Raw genomic sequence first — 5,878 nt, forward strand, 5'->3', positions numbered from 1 at the left:
CTTCTAGGACATTCACGAGCTACATGGCCAGAGCTACCACAAGCAAAACAGTGGTCACATTCCTCTCCCCTTCCACGCCCTTTGCAGTTTTGGCAACCCCAACTTTGGTACTTGGGCTGGTAACTACCTCCACGGCCTCGGTAGGGGAATTGACCCCGGTCTGGTGTTGATGCTTGACTGCTCTGGGCATTCACTCTATCTTGGAGGTCATTAATTGCTGATTTCATCTGGCGGATTTCAGAAAGGATCTTTTGGCTCCCATCCCCATCTGGGTTCCTGGTAATCGGGTACCCTTCCCCTTTGGGTACTTCACAGAAATTCACTTTGGTCGTTTTTTGATGTTCTGTGGCCAATTTTGTATTTCGCTCCGCTTGCTGTGAGTCCGATTCATTAACTTGTTTCATAAGTTCCTCATCGGTAAGCCCTGGGGCGCGGAGGGTCGCTCTCAGGTTTGACGCCAAAATATCATCACGAAGACCTGTTTCAAAGGACTTTACAAATGTCTTCTGAATCAGGGACAGGCCATAATTAAACTCACAATCTGATTGCTGACTGGCAAAGTTTACCTTGTTACGAAGGTCCAAGGCACGAACTAAGAATTGCTGAGGAGACTCATTGCTTTGCTGGCATACTGTTGCGAGTTGTTGGTAAACCTCTGACGCAGCTTTCTCCCGGTAGTGCACACGGTGAATTCGACGTAATTTTGCAAGGGAGAGGTCACAATGTTTCCACGTAACTCCTAAGACTACTATGGGGCGAAATAGCGCGAATCACAGCATCCACAATTTCACTTTCTTTGTAACCACGTTTAAGACCAGAGTCTATTTGATGCATCAGTGACACAAAACTCAATTTTTCTGTTTGCCCAGGTTCGCCAATCTGCCCTGAAAGTTTAAATTCTCTGCGCAGCAAGGACGGGACCGCTTTTGTTTTCTCCAGCTCACTCAAGATTTGCTGTACTGCCCCTTGTTCGGTTTGCTCTTTTTTTATTTTTCCCTCAGCGCTCTTTTTTCCGCTTTTTACTCCAGTAGCTCCTGTTTTTTGTTCTGCTTCTTCGGTCGATTCGCCCGTTGGTTCAAGAGGAGGTACAGTTCCTTTCATGTAAGCGAATAGTTGTTCAAGACATGTGCGTGTGGCCTTTTCATCGTTTTCCATTTTGCTGTCGATTTCTTTCCTGATAAGTTTAATCTTCTGCATTTTAGTTTTTCCCGCTCCATCGTCCTCAATTCCTAAATTTTCTATCATTTCGACTAGGCTGCCCTCATCTTGATTAAACAATTGCGCTTCCACTTCCAGTTGTAATTGCTCCATAATGTAAGCTTAAGACTTACTAATGTTCGCCCAAAACACGCCTTACGGTGCAGCAATTTTCAAAACACAAAGTAGTTTCAAGTGTAAAGATAGACACAGGAAAAGTCAATCCATTCGTCTCATCGACTTTACAACACAATTTGTTTATCTGCCACTATAACTCAATTGCCTTTCTCTTACCGTTATTGGCATCTGACTTTAGTGAATTCCTTTCACAAGCTTTCGCCATTTCCACGTGTCATGTCGATCCACTTCGCTCAAAGTTCTCGCTTAAAATCCACAGATTCTTCTTCCAATAACACCAGGAATTGCCCTTTAAACTTGTGATTCGCAGTTCGTCCTGGCAGGGTCGCCAAATTGTTACCCACGGGTACTCTTAGTAATAAAACCACAAACGCGTTGCACTTCAAGCATTGTATTTTGTCGCTCCACAAAACTCATACAATCATTTTTTTTAACATCGTCCTCGTGTAAATTGTCCCGGATGTAAAAACGCTACGTCATATGTCACGCGTCACGCATGTCACGTTTACACCCTAACAGATACACAGTTTTTAGGAAGAGCAGAAGGAAGCTTTCAGGACGGTCGATCGAGAATAAAATATTTTGCCATCAGCAACAAAATTTACGACATGAAAACAACATCAATTTTGAACCGCGAATATAAAAAGTTACCATCCGCGAAAAACATTTTGGGAGATTTTTGCTACGTCCAATTTTGTTATTCTACTTTTAGCTGCACAAGTAAATCGCAAAATCGAAAGTGACATCGAATTCAGCGGGCGCCGTGATCAAGTCACCGCGGCGTGTTTACTCGCGAAACAGTGAAGCATCTGTGTCAAATGATGGCAAGATACCGGGGTTTTTGTTAGTTTTCTTTTTCTTTCAAGTGTTATAAAGTTTGACAAGAAATGTGCGAATTCAACACAAAGATCACAATGGCCCAACTCTTGAGGTTGACCATTATTTCTGCAAAGTCAAAAATTTACTCTCCAAGACGAGGTTATTTATCACTAGGTAATTCCATCGTTTTGGAAATAGCAGCTGCTTTATTATTCATTAGCGTCACAATTTTTTACTGATTTTGGGGCATTTTGTTGACAGTTAAGCACGCTTCCAACATACCTGTTTATTTTCGTGACTTATGCACGCCATGCTGACAGCGCACTACCACAAAAATCCCTGTTCGATTGACCGTAATCCGGAATAGGAATACATGGAATATAAGTTAGAAATCCTTCGTTTTTACGGAGATTCACATTAAAATTGTCAAACATCTGCTAAAATGCTATTTTAAACATATTTTTATTATCCTTGCTGCTTCGAAATGCGCCAAACATACCGTTTTCATCATCACTCCACGTATTCTTATTCCGGAATAGGGTCAATATATCGAACGCGCCCTTAGAAACAAAGCTCACTTGATATCCAACGGCGCCTGTCTTGTTCATCCAATTGACGTTCCATTCCTGAGCTCCATGAGGATATATTTTGTTTAAGGATCCACTAAAACGTCATTCGCGTTACAATGACTTTCCACGCCACTGAAGGCTAACAAGAACTTGTGAAATTTCCAATCAGTGTTACCGGAAGACTGTGCAGAGTTGAGTATAAATAAATACAAATAGCCAGATAACAGAGATCACACATCCACTAAAGGTGTTCGATTCCTTCCCTGTCTTTGTTGAACCCATAAGTTACCAGAGAATTTTGCATTTGGCTTCAGTGGTTTACATAACACCACACTTAACTTGGCAAAATATTCAAAATACAGCTCACTTTGATTTCGGTTCGACGGCCGAAAGATTGTTGTCGAAGTTCATTACTCGTCGCTTTTAAGATTCCAGATATTTATTTTTCAACGCCTGTCTTGCTTATCCAATTGACGTTCCATTCTTGAGCTCCATAAAGGTATATTTTGTTTATAGATGCACTAAAACGCCATTCGCGTTACAATGATTTTCGACGCCATTGCAGGTCAATTACATGTTCTCCTGTGTGCACCAGGAAAATCTATGCATTTCCCCAACCCCCTCAAACCTAACAAAATACGCACAGAAGACTCTATGCACAAAGACACCACTTAGCAGGGGAGTGACAGGCAAGACTTTTACCGACAAGGAAAATAAGACGACGAAATATTACCAGAAACCCATAAGGGTTGAAACGTGTAACACGCGTTCACAGCTTCCGAATATTCAGTGCGAACTGATTGGTTGAATGTTTCAGTGCTAAGTACCATATTTTCAAACCCCTCGCTCTTGTTGATCCAAATATGGTACTTAGCAAATTGAATATTCAGAAGCTTGTTTCCCAGCTCACAAGGGGCCGTTACACGTTTCAACCCTTATGGGTTCATTCCCAGTAACTAGACGCGTCCGTGAAGCGTACACTGGGTTACCTGTTGTACGTGTTACACAAAAACGCAAAGGCGCTGAATTGAGTGGTATTGAGCCGCAGCATTCCAATTATTTTTTTCAAGTCGGGGGTTATTAAGACCATTTGAGGGGTCACCCAGATGTCGTGCCAGCAGAGGCCCTTTGACTCACACGTTCACACGTTTAATTATTTTGTAATGTCCTGTCCCATTTTGACGTCTTTTAGTTTTTTAAGCTTTGGTAATAAATTCAGTTTAAAGATAACAAAACACGCTCTTGAGTAAAATTCACTCGTTTCTTCTTTAAATAAATAGTCTGCAAAAAAAAAAAAACTAACTGCAAATTGCTCTGACGGACGTTTTCCTGCATGTCATGCATGTCTTGCAGTTGCACTAAGCAAACGTTTATTGCACACACTAAGGAAGGACTTGAGACGTTGTTTCCGCTTCATAATTCCTCTTCTTTTCAGTCTAATCTGATGCCAGGTCAAAAAATTTTTTGGCTTTACGTTTGCACCAAAACGTACAGTAAAAGCCGAGGGTTAACTTTAAAAGACAAGCCAAAAGACAGAAGAAGAAAAAAAATAACAGTTGTTATGTATAACTCTGAATCGAATTCTCATCGAAAGATTAATGACAATCGATCGTAAAAACACGAAAATTTCTGCAGTCTCTGACTTTTATGAATCAAAGGAGAGGTCATGATGTTCTGTCAAAAGGAAAAATTTGATCACGTGCTAGGCAACCACAAAAAGGTGCACTTGATCACCTAGTGTCAAATGAATGAACTACGGGAAAGAATGTTAATCGTTTATTTATTTATTACAGTTCAATGACAATAAACAACATCATCATAAGGATAGTCTACAAAAGAGTCATAGACGCCATGTAAAGGCAGACCACCTAAAAAAAAAAAAAAAAAAAATATATATATATATATATATAAAGTGTGAAACTTGATTTTCCTAAAACAGTGCTCAATACATAGAAGTAGAATAGAATACATAGAAGTAGAGCGTAGTATATATATATATATATATATATATATATAATATCTTAAAGTCCTTAACCTTGAGTCGTAGAGTGCTCTACAATCGTGGAGCTATAGAATTAGTTGTATAGGAAAAGAAAAATTAAAACATTGCACTACAGAGCTGTTTCGAAAGGGCCATTGAGAAAAAAACACTGAGGAACACTTTGAAAGTGAGCTTTTCGTGTATGCCAAATTTAGAAAGGAAAATAAGCGCCCACAACAAAGCCAACCTCGTGAATAATTCACAATCACAGAAAAGAGCATGCAATTGTAGAGACAAACACTTTTGCCCGTCAAGTGGTGAATGCCTAACCAAAACGTGATCTACCAAGCCACAGTTGAAAGTCCCAAGGGAAAGGAAACATGCATCGGACTTACCGCGAACCAATTAAAAACAAGATTCCGAAATCACACCACTTCGTTTAGAAATGAGAATAAAAGGAATGTAACAGAGTTGAGCAAATACATCAGGTCCCTAAAGGACACCAAAGCGGAATTTACTGCGACCTGGAAAATAATGGCTCGTGCAAGACCGTATTCAAATGTGACAAAAAGCTGCAACCTGTGCATAACGGAGAAATTGTTCATCATATGTAAACCGAGCGCGGGCACCCTAAACAAAAGGAACGAACTGGCGAGTGCGTGCCGGCATACAACCAAGTACTTGATAAAATACGCTTGAACGATCAGCCTATAAAAAAGGAACCTTGTTGTCCAGTTTTTAATGCACCTGACGAGAGAGGACCACCAGGCCCTTTCGAAACAGCTCTGTATTGCAATGTTTTAATTTGTCTTTTACTAGCTAAGCTTGATTGTGTTCGTGTTTAGAATTTTGTGAAGCTTGTGGCCTTTGTGGAAGTGTGCAATTGCAGAAACAAGCAATCATGCCCCTTAGACGGCAAATGTCTATCATCGTCTATAGTCTATAGAGCCGAAGTGACAAGCGATATCAACACCAAGATCTACTACGGAGCGTCAGAGGGAGAATTTAAAACCCGATACAACAATCACACTAAATCCTTCAGGCATAAAAAGTACTGCAGTGAGACGGAGTTATCGAGGCATATCTGGAGTCTAAAGGACAATAACATCAATTACACGCTACGCTGGGCAATAGAGTCTTTCGCCTCACCATACAAATGTGGATCAAAGAGATG

This window comes from Montipora capricornis, chromosome 12 (assembly GCF_036669925.1).
Source record: "Montipora capricornis isolate CH-2021 chromosome 12, ASM3666992v2, whole genome shotgun sequence".
In the NCBI taxonomy this organism is placed as follows: Eukaryota; Metazoa; Cnidaria; class Anthozoa; order Scleractinia; family Acroporidae; genus Montipora; species Montipora capricornis.